Source organism: Schistocerca nitens, chromosome 3 (genome assembly GCF_023898315.1).
Source record: "Schistocerca nitens isolate TAMUIC-IGC-003100 chromosome 3, iqSchNite1.1, whole genome shotgun sequence".
NCBI lineage: Eukaryota > Metazoa > Arthropoda > Insecta > Orthoptera > Acrididae > Schistocerca > Schistocerca nitens.
Genome location: NC_064616.1, coordinates 368606661 through 368622664, shown reverse-complemented (window position 1 = coordinate 368622664; position 16004 = coordinate 368606661).

Genomic DNA, 16004 nt, shown 5'->3' with positions numbered 1-16004 from the left:
AAACTCGAGGAAGAGCTAGAGAAAGTAGTATAAGATATGGTGCGAATGAATGAAAGTGCGGGAGCATGTTGCCAGAGGTCCTCCAGTAGTGCAACTGGCCACGCCACACGTGGCAGTTGGAGTGGGAAAAGACAGTGCGTGTCAATCAACGAACAGTTACACTACTGGCCATTAAAATTGATACACCAAGAAGAAATGCAGATGATAAACGGGTATTCATTGGACAAATATATTATACTACAAATGACATGTGATTACATTTTCACGCAATTTGGGTGCATAGATCCTGAGAAATCAGTACCCAGAACAACCACCTCTGGCCGTAATAAAGGCCTTGATACGCCTGGGCATTGAGTCAAACAGAGCTTGGATGGCGTGTACAGGTACAGCTACCCATGCAGCTTCAACACGATACCACAGTTCATCAAGATTAGTGACTGGCATATTGTGACAAGCCAGTTGCTCGGCCACCATTGAGCAGACGTTTTCAGTTGGTGAGAGATCTGGAGAACGTGCTTGCCAGGGCAGCAGTCGAACATTTTCTGTATCCAGAAAGGCCCGTACATGACCTGCAACATGCGGTCGTGCATTATCCTGCTGAAATGTAGGGTTTCGCAGGGATCGAATGAAGGGTAGGGCCACGGGCCGTAACACATCTGAAATGTAACGTCTACTGTTCAAAGTGCCGTTAATGCGAACAAGAGGTGACCGAGACGTGTAACCAATGGCACCCCATACCATCACGCCGGGTGATACGCCAGTATGGCGGTGACGAATACACGCTTCCAATGTGCGTTCACCGCGATGTCGCCAAACACGGATGCGACCATCATGGTGCTGTAAACAGAACCTGGATTCATTCGAAAAAATGACGTTTTGCCATTCGTGCACCCAGGTTCGTCGTTGAGTACACCAACGCAGGCGCTCTTGTCTGTGATGCAGCGTCAAGGGTAACCGCAGCCATGGCCTCCGAGCTGATAGTTCATGCTGCTGTAAACGTCGTCGAACTGTTCGTCGCGACTGCTACGGTCGCAGGTTCGAATCCTGCCTCGGGCATGGATGTGTGTGATGTCCTTAGGTTAGTTAGGTTTAAGTAGTTCTAAGTTCTAGGGGACTGATGACCACAGAAGTTAAGTCCCATAGTGCTCAGAGCCATTTGAACCATTTGAACTGTTCGTGCAGATGGTTGTTGTCTTGCAAACGTCCCCATCTGTTGACGCAGGGATCGAGACGTGGCTGCACGATCCGTTACAGCCATGCGGATAAGATGCCTGTCATCTCGACTGCTAGTGATACGAGGCCGTTGGGATCCAGCACGGCGTTCCGTATTACCCTCCTGAACCCACCGATTCCATATTCTGCTAACAGTCATTGGATCTTGACCAACGCGAGCAGCAATGTCGCGATACGATGAACCGCAATAGCGATAGGCTACAATCCGACCTTTGTCAAAGTCGAAAACGTGATGGTACGCATTTCTCCTCCTTATACGAGGCATCATAACAACGTTTCACCAGGTAACGTCGGTCAACTGCTGTTTGTGTATGAGAAATCGGTTGTAAACTTTCCTCGTGTCAGCCTTGAATGCTCTGAAAAGCTAATCATTTGCATATCACAGCATCTTCTTCCTGTCGGTTAAATTTCGCGTCTGTAGCACATCTTTGTGGTGTAGCAATTTTAATGGCCAGTAGTGTACATTGCACAGTGGTGGTATCCTCCATAACAACACGGCTCGGAAACAACAACTGGATTATTTCAAACGGGAAAGAATCATAGGGGAAACATTAGGAAGGACGAAGTGTGGCGAGTGGAGCCCAGGAGTGGTATTTCTCCCAGCATTGTTTAACGTGCATGGGGAGCATTCCGAATCACAGTGGCAACTGCCCCAAAGAGAGGGAGAGATCGACCACGGTCAGCTACAGCAGCAAACACCGCTAAACAAGGAGGGACCAACGTCAAATGGCGGGTGCAATTGCAACCACATTGACCATAACTGCAAGGCATGCAATCTTACGCTCCACAGTGGCATGGCGACAGCATGGGGATGGCTTCTTTGCCCGACTATCAGTAGGTTGTGTTCCGCAGGTATCCGCACTTGACACTCTCGTTGGTGCCAAGAGCGTTGAGTGTGGACCAACGAGGATTGTGGTCGTGTGCTCTTCTCGGATGAGAGCAGGTTCAGTGACTCGGGACGTATGCACACACAGTGAGAGGTGGGAACATGTAATGCACTGAGGAATACTGTGAAATATAATCGTTATGGTGGTTCAGGCGTTATGGTGTTGGAAGGCATAACGTTGCATCGGCGTACTGACATCCAAATATTTGAACCTGGCACATTCACTGGTCAACGTTATTGTGACACCGTACTCCTTCCCCATGTGCGTACTTTTAGGGGTGCACTAGGGCCTGACTTGATTTTTACTAATCAAAATATGGCACCGCATCGACAGCGCACGTGGAAGAGATTTTGGAAAGAGAGGATATTGAGCGAATGGCCTGGTCTGCCCGTTCCTCCGACTTAAATTCCATCGAGCGCGTGTGCAGTATGGTGGGGAAACTTTTGCAGCACGTCCACATGTACCAGCAGTTGTCAGCAGCGCTGGCAGAGGAAAGGGAAGCTCCTCTACCACAAGAACACATTGTCAAACCTTGTGGCCAGCATATGAGCACTCTGCACGGTATCCACCGCTCACACCCTAGTAAGAACCGTGTCCCGCCTTTTGTAATGTCCAGGGGACCATCATAAATCGCAGTGACTTTAGTGTCATTATTGTCTTTGAATAAAAGAGTTATTTCGGTTTGTCTCATTGCGTATTTCTTTCAGTTACCCTCTATTCTATACGGTAACACTTCTTTCTATGTATGGCTCAAGTTTCGTCGGGCAAAGTTGCTTGGCAGTAACACAGCATGCGAAAACTATTTTGCTTCTTAAGTTTAATACACCAATGTATATTGATTTGGTTTTACTTTCAGTTTTACATATAATTAGTATAATTTGTAGTTCTTTTGCCACAATTATGTATCTAATTTGCTGTGTGCAATATTTTTGATCTATTTGCTTAATTTCAGTAATATTTTTCGATAGCACTAAATCTTCATAGAAAATATCCCATAAGTGTAGTTTTACGAGGGGGAGGGGAAGTGTGCGCTGCTTTGGCGGTTCTGCCATGGGATTGGTATCATCTCGGTACGGCCCTGGCGAAGAGAACTTGGAGTATCGTTACCATTTCCTCCTCTTCTGCTCTGTTCACAATTGCTGCACAGGGAAGAACGACCGACGGTACGGAAACGTATGAGCTCGAATTTCACTGACTTAACTGCCATCGTCGTGAGACGTGTGTGAGAGGAGCTAAGGTGTTGCTTGACTGTTCTTTACTTTAGTTCAAAAAGGGGTCCACTACTCAGGAACACTCATCTTCAATAATTTGCCAGTAAACATAAAAATTTAGTTACAAATAAAGATCAGTTTAAAAGGAGCCTGAAAGACTTACTAGTGGCCAACTCCGTCTACTCCATTGACGAATTTTTTAATAGAAACAAATGATGTATTGTATATATTCATACTATTAGTATTGATATTTCAGCTTTAAAAAAAAATTGACATGTTCCACATCCACGAGGATCTCCTCAGCACGGATCTATGGAACGTAAACTAATCTAATCTAATCTAATCTAATCTTCTTGATACGTACGCTCTTGGAATTTTAACAATAAACCTCTCCGTGATGCGCAGTGCCTCTCATGTGTCGTCTGGCACTGGAGCTGTTGCCCTTACTAAACTAATCTGTGACGATATGTGTTGGCATTTCTGTAACTAGTTTTATGTGGTCATTCAACTTTGGACCTCTCCGGACGGGTACTGCGTAATCAAACAATAATGAGTCTTTGAGTCTTATTTATGCGTATTACGTTCCATTTATTTATATTGAGGGTCAACTGACAGTCCCTGCACCAAGCGCCTGTCATCGGTAGGTCTTTTTGTAATTCTCTAAAATTTTCTGGCACTGTGACATCCCTATGTACAACTGCGCTGCCCGCGCAATACCTCGCGGAGATCCAGACGTCACGTTCCACCGAGCGAGGTGGCGCAGTGGTTAGACACTGGACTCGCATTCGGGAGGACGACGGTTCAGTCCCGCGTCCGGCCATACTGATTTAGGTTATCCGTGATTTCCCTAAATCGCTCCAGGCAAATGCCGGGATGGTTCCTATCAAAGGGCACGGCCGACTTCCTTCCCCGTCCTTCCCTAATCCGATGAGACCGATGACCTCGCTGTCTGGTCTACTTCCCTGAAACAACCAACCAACCGTCACGCTACAGACCCATGGCAGAACTGCCTAAGCGGCGCACGTCCCACCTCACCCCCTCATAAAACTACACTTCCGCGATTTTTTCTATGAAGATTTAGTGTTATCGAAAAATATTATTGAAATGAAATAAATGGATGAAAAATATCGCACACAGCAAATTAAATGCATAATTGTTGTAAAAGAGTTATAAATGATATTCATTTTATTAAAAAACTGAACGTAAAACAGTACATAAATAGGACTTATTATATCCCAAATAGTAAGGACTTTATAACACTTCCTTGAGGATGCACCCAAAGTTACTTTCACATCTGCATATTAGGCAATACTGCTGTAGTGGTGTGCACATAAGAAGGCGATGCGCAATAGCAAGGAGCAGTGTACCACATGACTAATCAACCAATAGCGTCACTGTCTTTTTTAGCAGGTGCTTTGGGGTGCGCACAGGATATTTGGCATTGATTTTAATGTTATTCTAGATATGGTGTGAGAACTAGGCTACTATAGTGATTATTATGGATGGCAAAGGTGAAACACATCAAGTATCACATTAACAAGCGACATTTATAATTTTTTGAGCATGCACATTTTTGTAGGGAAAGTCTGAAGCGTAAACAGTGGTCCAGCGCGGCGCCTTCCCCAGCGTTGCCAGTTGCCAGTTGCCAGTTACCAGGGTAGGCAACAGCGGGAGGCTGCGCCGTGGAACAAAGAAAGAGAGAGAGAGAGAGAGAGAGAGCACACCGACGCCGCCAAAAGTATTCTGCGTCTCTTCCTGTGCAGAACGCAACATGCATCCGTCTTCTTACTTGTACTCCACTACAATAAGAAACTGGATTAAATTTAGGCCAAGGGCACGCTGAAGTGAAAATACACTGCCTGACGAAAAAGTAAAGCTCCCAGAAGGATAGGAGGAAACGAAGTGAAACTTTACAGTTGAGAGAGTATGTGATGTGTCGGTGATTACAGAGTTGCGTCAAATTTACAAAGAACTTGGCAGTATGAGACCAGTTAACACCATGATGTTGTACCCCAATCTGACCTGGGTGCATACACTGTTTCTGTTGTAACTGGCCCTTGATATCGTGGACAATGTCACTAATGTCCGAACTGGTCCCACACACATGTTGTATCTGGAGAAACTTCCTGGCAGATTAAAACTGTGTGCCGGACCGAGACTCGAACTCGGGACCTTTGTCTTTCGCGGGCAAGTGCTCTACCAACTGAGCTACCCAAGCACGACTCACACCCCGTCCTCACAGCTTCACTTCTGCGAACCTTGCAGAGTTCGAGTCTCGGTCCGGCACGCAGTTTTAATCTGCCAGGAAGTTTCATATCAGCGCACACTCCGCTGCAGAGTGAAAATCTCATTCTGTATCTGGAGATATTGCGGGCGATGGGAGTATGTCAACATCACTCCATAGATACACGCACCATTTGTGGACGAGCACTGTCCTGTTGAAAAATGGCACCACGATATTTTTGCATGAGACGTAATACTTGAGGATGCAGGATGTCCGTGACATACCGTTGTGAAGTCGAAGCTACCTCAGTCACTACCAGTCTCGAACTCAAGTCATACCCAACGGTTCCCTACACCGTGTTGCCTGGAGAAACAAGGCTATGCCTCTCAAAAATATTGGAAGAATGGGACCCCTTCCTACGTCGCCACCAATTCGCCGATTGCGGTCATCCAGGGTAGTGCAGAAGTGCAATTTATCGCTGAAGACAATGCGACGTCATTCATCAGTTTCCCATGCTTCCCGGTCGTGGCACCATTCCGAATGGCAACCTAAACATGGGACAGTAATTCTCTAATAAGGTTACTGCTGATAGTCTCGAATAATTCGTGTGGGATGACAGAATGTTCCAGGGAGACCGTTACATGTTCTCGGGTTGTAGGCGCATATATGAAGGGTTTACAATGTGCATGGTGCACAATACGGAGATCATCTGTTACAGTGATCAGAGGTGGTCGAGCGGAACCTTGACGACGAGTATGTCTGGCCTGACGTTCCCATGCAATCCAACATCGGGCGACTGTCACATTCGAATGCCCCACAAACTTGGATATTGCACTATTCTAACAGCTGGCCAAATGGCGACGCATTATGAGGCCCCTTCCAAACTCTGTCGGATGTTGATAACGCCGTCTCGCACGGCTACGTGGTATCTCAGTGTCCTTCACAGTGAGAACTACCTGTAACAGAGAATTGCAGCTTTAATCATTTACAGACCCACTGACGATGTGTACGTGTACGAAGTTACATTGACATCCGATCATTCCATTTGAGAGCTTGGCTATTTTTTCCTTCTTTATCAGGCGCTATAAAATATACATGGTGTGAGGCAGCTAAGATTGGTCACCTAAAAGAAATCCACAGTGTGTAAATACACAGCCGGCCGAAGTGGCCGTGCGGTTAAAGGCGCTGCAGCCTGGAACCGCAAGACCGCTACGGTCGCAGGTTCGAATCCTGCCTCGGGCATGGATGTTTGTGATGTCCTTAGGTTAGTTAGGTTTAAGTAGTTCTAAGTTCTAGGGGACTAATGACCTCAGCAGTTGAGTCCCATAGTGCTCAGAGCCATTTGAACCATTTGTAAATACACCGAGGTAAGGTTTTAGCTAAGTTATAGACGACCATGTGGCGAATTTTTGGAATTATACGACTTATTTTTTATGTTTATAGCTGTGAATTACGTCACCAGCTTTGTTTCTCTTTCAGTATACATCTGTTGGCTCAGTGGCAAAGTTTTAGATTGCAAGATCAAAGCTTTGGATTCGATCCATTGCCAGGCCTAGGATTATTATCTGTTTCTTATCACTTCTTTCACCTCTGGAAATGTTCATTAACGGGAAAAATTCTGCGTTGCATCGTGGTTAGGATCTCACATTGAACTATAAGTCCTCCCATGACGGAGGGAACATTGTATCAATATAATCGATTTTCTATCCTGCTTCATTCGATTACTGATCGAGGGGAAAATTAGTCTATGAATGCCTCTGTATGCGCTCTAATCTCTCATATTTTATTCTCACTATCCCTACGCGAGATACGCGATGGTGGCAGCATAACGATCGTACAGGATTCTTTGAATATTTGTTCTCAAAATTTACTCAACAGGATTTCACGTGGAACGCTATCGCTTCCTACACGTCGACTCGTTCCTTCTTAAGGAACGAGCAAGCAGCTTCAGCAAGTAACTTCTGCAATCACTTGCTGAGATGTTAACATTAGAACAAAAACATTCACAAGTTTATTTTTGCAAGTCGCTTGGGCAAATGAATTTCAGTAACTTGTTGCAAGTAGGGCCTACTTGCAGAAGTGTTTCCACTGGAATCGCATCGTGATGTCACAAGTGGAAGTTAACAGTGACGTGAGTAAAAAACAGAGCAGCAGCACCGTTGTTGCATTATTATTACTGAAAAAAATCGTGACGAAAAACAAGATATTAAGAAAAAAAGAAATGTTTGTCTGAAAACATGGATACGGAGGCGTTCATATTTAATTTATCAAGAAACACTATTACATCAGAGGACTTCGCTCAGATTAAAAACTTTCTGAGAATGTTGTCCCCAATCGTCGAAAATCTCTTGTCTATTGTACAATAAAATATTCTAAACCATGGAACAAAAATACTGCAGCTGTATCACCAAGAGATCGCCTTTTAATTACTCTTCGATTTTTGCAAACAGTATTTATTACTTTTATTACAAATGTAATGCACTCGAAATATGAAACAAAAATTCTGCAAGTATATCACCACTTCGATTTTTGCAAACAGTGTTTATTACAAACGTCACGTATTTATTAAATAATCTGCTAAAATTTAAAGACGTCACTACCGCCATTTATTTCTCCTTCTGGTGAAACAAAGGAATCGGTAAATTCCTTGGATGACTGTGGCCAGTTTTATATGTTAATGGGCTCCCATCGTACATTTGTTTCACTTCATCTGTCTTCGTGCCATCCTTCTTTCCGATACTGACATTTTCGTACTGGTAATGAACACTTGTACGTTTGTTTCGGTTCATCTGTCTTCGCGCCGTTCTTCTTTCCGACACTGACATTTTCTTACTGGCATTGAACACACAATAATTCTATAAGATCGGAAAAAACTTCCAGCAATTGCCAATTTCGGCAAGTACTTGCAGCAAGATGCGACAAACTGTTGCCATCAACTTCTGGAAATTCCATCTGCACAACTGCGCTCAATGTGTGGGAGGGGAAGGGGGGGGGGGCGACAGGTAGGGTAGACCTGGGGTAGTATGGAGTATTTTTAATGTTTTGGAAGACGAATGGTGCCTTCTAAGTAGCCATAAAAAAATTCCAGTTCCGACCCTGTTAAAAGTCTGCGTAATACCGACTTTTAAAAAATTTTCTTGAAAGAAAACAACTGACTACACTATATTTTTTTCTTACCCTCAGAGCTGGGGATGCTTCGATGTCAAGCAACTTGCAGAAGTAGCCTCCGCAAATGACTTGCTGAACTTTACTTGCTAGTGGACACGGTCCTTTTCTGAAACGTGCAGAGGTGTGAAGCTAGTCGCCACTCAGTACAGAAGTTGAGTGCACGATCTTGCTGTTGTAATGTATCACTGAAAGGGGAAATGACAGGTTGTCGGGATCAGATGGCCTCTTACGGAGTGATGTCTAGAGAAGGTTCGCTAATGTAGTCCCCGCTTCAGAAAAAGTTCGACCAATGCAAACAAAATGATTATATTCTTGTTTATTCCATCTGCACCATGAGAAACATACGAGCCCAGTCAAACGTATACATCAGGGGTGTTCAACCTGTGGCCCGCGGGGCCACAATCCTGCCCGAAGTATGTATCAATGCGGTCCAATAAGTGAGCATGTATTACACGATCGGTGAAAAGAAAATAAATCCATCAAATTCCGTTTATGTAAAGTTATGATAAAACGAATATTTTCAATTTGAAACTCCCGTTACACCTCCGGCCATCTCTTTCTCTCTCTCTCTCTCTCTCTCTCTCTATCTATCTATCCATCTACCTATGTACCTATCTCTCCATCTTTACTTTTTTTTCAGCGTGTTAGTGTCAAGTATATTAAGCGCAGCCCAAAAAATATTCATCTTCTTCGAATGTGGCTGAAGCAAGCTACAAAACTGAACACGCCTGGTAAACAAGGTACAGAGCAACGTCACTGTTATGTCCCTCCGACCGAAGAGCGCGCTACTTGTGTGTTCTTTTGGTCATGGCATCTTGCGTTTATGAGCTAATATCAAATTGTGTAGGTTACCAATCGTTCCTATAACTTTTTCGTAGACTGTTATAATTTATTTTTATAATTAATCATCATTTAGAGAGTGCACTTCATCTTCGTGACCCGTCTTCTTGCACTGTCGTCACAGACTCGATAATGTGTCGATAGCAGTGTTGGAAAACGTTTTGTATCTATACATGTTCAGAAAAAACAGAACACGTTGGGCGACTAGAGATAGGACGTTCACATTCACAGGACATGTACATTAGTTTGTTCTGCAGAAATGATTGGCATTTGAACTATGTCGCCTCAAGGGTTCAAGGTCAACATCGACATCGCGGCGCAACACCATCTACCGGTAAAATGTGACTGCGGCTCTCGTCGCTATAAACCGAAGGTAATGGACCAGTGTGACTTGAGCAGACGTGCATGATGCCTCGCAGACGTATGCGCGATCCGCACCTTCATATCACTGAGTCTGAAAGAGCGCGCATAGTTGGCATGAGAGAATGTGATGCTTCCATCCGGGAAAATGTTGCTCGCGAATAACAAAGTGTTTCGGCAGTGCAACGGGAGTATGCAGAATGGTTCACAGAAGGTCGTAGAACACGACTAGATGGGTCAGGTCACACCACACCACCCAGACCAGCCTCCGAAAAATCAGCACCTCATCCGAATTGCATTACAGAACAGATCTGCGTCTTTCTTGGCTCTGGCGCAACAGAGAAACAGTGTAACACATCGTACATGTGTGACAGTCCATCGCCGTTTATTACGTCATGGGTTACGTGCGCGTCGTTCACTTTTCCGCCTACCTTTGACGAATGTGCAGAATCATATAGACGGCAGTGGTGTGTGGAACAAGTCACTGGGGACAGGAATGGCATCAGACAGTGTTTTCGGACGAATCAAAATTCTATTTCTTTGAAAACGATGGCCACAATTTTGGTTCGCCGCAGACGGGGGGAGTGGCATCGTAGTGACTGAATTCGCATAAGACGTACAGCTCCAACTCAAGGCCTTATGGTGTGGGGTGCTATTGTACAACCACAAATCACAGTTGGTGCGTGTCCAGGGCACTGTGACCAGTGTGACCTACGTGAACGACATCCTCGACCCGTGGCCATACTGTTTCTGCGTAACACCCCAGATGCCATTTTTCAGCAAGAAAATGCACGAGCACATATTGCTGCACGAACACGTGCCTTCTTGGTGTCACAGGATGTCTACCTTTTGCCATGGCCCGCCAGAGCACCAGACTTGCGCCACCCGAAAATGTGTGAGATATAGTTAACCTACGGGTGTAGCGCTGTGACCCAATGCCAACCACAGATGAACTTTGGAACCAGGTGAATGCAGCATGGACGGCTATACCGCAGGACGCCATTCGCGCCTTGTACGTGTCGATGTCATCAGGTATGGAACAAGTTATCAGAGCCCGTAGCGCACCCTGTGCCTACTAGGCAATGCTGAACCGAGGTGACTAAAATGCTAATCATTTCTGCATAACATATTAGTGCACATGTCGTGTGAATATGAACACCCTATTTCTAGTTGTTCAAGGTGTTCTGTTTTTCCTGAACATGAGTGTACATTCATATAACACCTGCATACATGTATACATACAAACATACACACACACATATCTATATCTGTATGTATCAGAATCATACCCTGGACCCATCAGGTCAAAAAGGATTTAGAAAAGGGTAATGTAAGACCATCAAACATTTTGAACAGAAACTCACACAGACAAAAAATTATAAAACAGGAAATAATGCCAGAGAATTAAGTCAGCACCAGACTATTCGAACAAGTTCCACATATATTTTGCCGTAGAAGACTTCTTCGAAGACTTCATTCATTGTCACAGAAAGAAGTATATAGTTCCACATATATAAAAACAAGGTACGTGTAATAATTTAGCAGTTTGAAAGTTAAAAATTTGTTGAGTACATCACAAAATTTGCAACAGTGTCCGTTATAACGGCGCTTCTCGATGTATTTGTTCGTTCTGGATATGTATCAGGATGCCCATCTTAGCTGCCTCACCATGTATATTGTTTCTAGGTAACATAAAGTGTTCGCGTTTGCATGACTGTTGCAATCCCGCACTTTAATTACAATCTTACCTGTAATTTCGAGAACTTTGCGAGGAACTATTTGGTATGTTACGTGGAGACAGTTATAGGTGTACAGTGTCCAGTATAATGATCAGGACAAGAGTTTACCTTGTCCTGCAACGATGCAGATGCTCACACACTGGACACGAATTCAGGAGGTGTGAGGTTCAGATCCCTGCCCCGGCATTCAGATTTAGGTTTTCCGTGGGTTCCCTAACTTGAATCAGGCGAATTACCCGCACGGCTCCTTTGACAATGACGCAGACGGTTTCCTACCCACTGGCGCATATGGTCCGACTCTAATAACCTCATCGTCTTTAGATCCTAGTCTTCCTCTGTCTAACCTCGCATGACAAGTCGAGGCTGAAGACAATTACTGAAACAGTTACTCGAATCACTCTGTAAGAGTATCATGCCTTCAATATGACAGGCTTTTAAAGTATTTAGTGTAATTTCTGTATTTTGGGAAATATTAATACCTTTGAGTAAGAGTGAGTGAAAAGGGGAGCATTGCCGATGTTTTGGATGACAATGAATAAGTCCACATTTTATGGGTGGCACACTGAACGGCACACACTGCTGCCGGACTCAGAAGAAGGACATAAGAAGCATGCTAGCACTTACATAACTCAGGAGTCTTCGCTGAGGATACTAGTTTTGAACTGTTCGAGGGATAGGCAATTTATAGGAAAATAGTACGCTTTTCAGTAAAAGTTATGGTAAGTACATGGAGATTATTGAGCTCCACATTAAATAAATTTAATCCTTTCACCACCATTTTTTTCAGGCGAAAGACGTTAATGTAAGGTTATTTTAATTAATGTTGTCAGAAATTTTCCAAAGCGAGGAGGCGTGGAACATACAGTTATTCATAGGTATCTCCGAGGTTCCAAAAGATACAGACAGACAAACACCAGCCAGCAGATAGGTCATCTCCTTAAGTTTGTAATTCACATTACAGTTGGTGAATGTGAGCTACGTTTGTGACGCAGAAAACGTCAATCAATATGTGCATGCATTTCCAGGTCACGAATTGTCCACGAAGCCACGACAGCAGTCTGATTTGAAGATCAGTTCGTTGGGTTGCCTATCCGCTGCTTCGATGCTACAGTACGGAGCAGAGGGTTTATACTGTGGTAAAAATGAAATGATCGCGTGGCATAGTTAGCCTGTCGCTATTGTCACTATATAGACAACAATATTAATCCACAGTAATAACTTATTCTGATTAAACCACTAATATCAATGAAACTTCCTGGCAGATTAAAACTGTGTGCCGGACCGAGACTCGAATTCGGGACCTTTGCCTTTCGCGGACAAGTGCTCTACCAACTGAGCTCCCAAGCACGGATCACGCCCCGTCCTCACAGCTTTACTTCTGCCGGTACCTCGTCTCCTACCTTCTAAACTTCACAGAAGCTCTCCTGCGAACCTAACAGAACTAGCACAGTCGCAGGTTCGAATCCTGCCTCGGGCATGGATGTGTGTGATGTCCTTAGGTTGGTTAGGTTTAAGTAGTTCTAAGTTCTAGGGGACTGATGACCTCAGAAGTTAAGTCCCATAGTGCTCAGAGCCATTTGAACCATTTAGAACTAGCACTCATGGAAGAAAGGATATTGCGGAGACATGGCTTACCCACAGCCTGGGGGATGTTTCCAGAATGAGATTTTCACTCTGCAGCGGAGTGTGCGCTAATATGAAACTTCCTGGCAGATTAAAACTGTGTGCCGGACCGAGACTCGAACTCGGGACCTTTGCCTTTCGCGGGCAAGTGCTCTACCAACTGAGCTCCCAAGCACGACTCACGCCCCGTCCTCACAGCTTTACTTCTGCCAGTACCTCGTCTCCTACCTTCCAAACTTCACAGAAGCTTTCCTGCGAACCATGCGGACTGGCAGAAGTAAAGCTGTGAGGACGGGGCGTGAGTCGTGCTTGCGAGCTCAGTTGGTAGAGCACTTGCCCGCGAAAGGCAAAGGTCCCGAGTTCGAGTCTCGGTCCGGCACACAGTTTTAATCTGCCAGGAAGTTTCATGTCAGCGCACACTCCGCTGCAGAGTGAAAATCTCATTCCACTAATATCAATGTTAAAATATTCAAAATATGTAAAAACTAGATGGGGTGTACTACACCGCTACACCACACCACTGCCGTGTTAAACGAATACAGTTACTGTTGGTCTGACAGATTTGAAATGCATGCATCTACTAAGGCAATGCTGGACTTGAGACAGATAACTGCAATGATTAAACTAAATATGGACCAAGTGTTGTCCTACGATGCCGGCGCAGCTAATAATACTCACCGTAAATTATCAGCATAAGGCGTGCAGAACGCTGCCATCATGCCTGTGTCTCTGAAGTACTGGGCGAGGGCCGTCGTTCTGTCGAGACGATCTCTGGCCTGTCATCGGCAGCTAAGGCTGCGGTCACAGTGACACCGATATCGGTGGATTCCGCCGACGGCTGACATCGGCCGAAGACGGCCGATCTTTTCAAATCAGTACGCCATTACGTGCACGCTCACAGTGTAGCCTACCTCATCGCCCGAATGTATAGTCTATGCACAACGACCGATGAAATTCAAAAATGGCTCTAAGCACTATGGGACTTAACATCTGAGATATCAGTCCCCTAGACTTAGAACTACTTAAACCTAACTAACCTAAGGACATCACACACATCCATGCCCGAGGCACCGAGGCAGGATTCGAACCCGCGACCATAGCAGCAGCGCGGTTCCGTATTGAAGCGTCTAGAACCGCTCGGTCACAGCGGCCGGCCCGATAAAACTCAACTCAGTTTGTTTTCTTCGGTGAAATCGACGACGTTCTCACACACGAAATTTGGAGTGTGAGAAACTGATAAGTGAGTCCAAAAAAGGGTGAGTTTTTGGCGTATTCTTCGGGATCTATGGACTGAAATCGCAAGTTACTTGGAAACCACAAGCACGTAAAATTTTTATTGGATCTTTTAGGTATAAATTATAACCTCAAAAAATAATTTGTTCAACTGAGAAGGGTGGCGTATCTTATGCTTACAGTTACTGTCGTGGATCTTTTTTGGATTGTGGTAGGTTGGCATTAGCTGTCTACATATCATTATTTACTCCTTGCTGACATTTTGTGCCAGTAGGGTGGTAATTTTATTAAATGAAGTAGTTTGCAAATGTGGTGTACGGTACGTATTTCCACTGTTCAGTGCTTTAGGTGTTCAGAGTACCTTATGCTAAACTTTATGCTTGTATTTCACATGTATGATGAATGACAGTCATTGAAGTGACGTACGTCTGCAACAACTTTAAATAAACACAGCGAAACAGAGTGTTTGTAACTTGCTTTACAAGTCACCACAAATTATCTCGCGTATGTAAAAGAACGTTTCTCCCGCCATGTCATATATTCGTAAAACTTGCCTAGTTATTCCGATAACTGAGGACAGAGTATACAGTACCGTTATTTTCGTGACAGATATAACTCATTCACATACATTCGGCGTCTTTGTGATAGGAAAAGTAGCAACACAGGATTCATCTCCAAGCACAGAGGCGTCGTGGTATGCATTCCTTCCTAAGAGGTTAAAATATAACCTACTTCATACATAGAATAGATTCTAACCTAGCCTAACCTAACCACCGTGACCCCGCTAAAAACTGACTGAGATCGGACGCACTGTGGCCACACTGTCGGCCGATGTTATCGGACGATCTCTCGCGACGGCGTCTGACGACACATCAGATACGCCCTCGTATCCGTCCCCGAACGAACTCTCAGATCCGTCTTCGTCTTCAGACGTGAACCCTGAATTTTTTAGCTGAATCTTACAACCTGCACTTTCCTTCCCGACGAACAAGGCACGATCGCCAATCGTACATTCAGTTGGCTAAGATCGTGAAAGACTCTTCCGCATATATCCCGCCAAGAAAAACGCGTCGCGTTAAAACTCCATTGACTTTCCGATCTACACTTTTTTTTTCAAAAAATCGACAGCTTACGCTCGTACCTCCTGACATGGCAAGCATTTTTACCAAACGCTCGTTTTCGCACCTAGTAACTAGCTTTGCATCAGTGGTGCTGAGAAAGTAAAAAACTGTACCTGAGGCCATGCCTCTATATTCCAGGACGCCGTTTTTCCTTAGGACAGCGTAAGATTGTTATCTACTGAAGACACGCCTCAGAACAAGGGAGAGCGCCGGCCACCCGCTGATACAGTTCGTCACCGCGCCACTGCTACGCCGCTAGGCAGAAGGCGAGTCGTAAACGCACGACAGTCGGGGTTACTTTCACGGACACGCCTGGCGCTACCTACCAGTGCGAGTGTCGGAGGCGTTACGTCGGTCACTGCGTT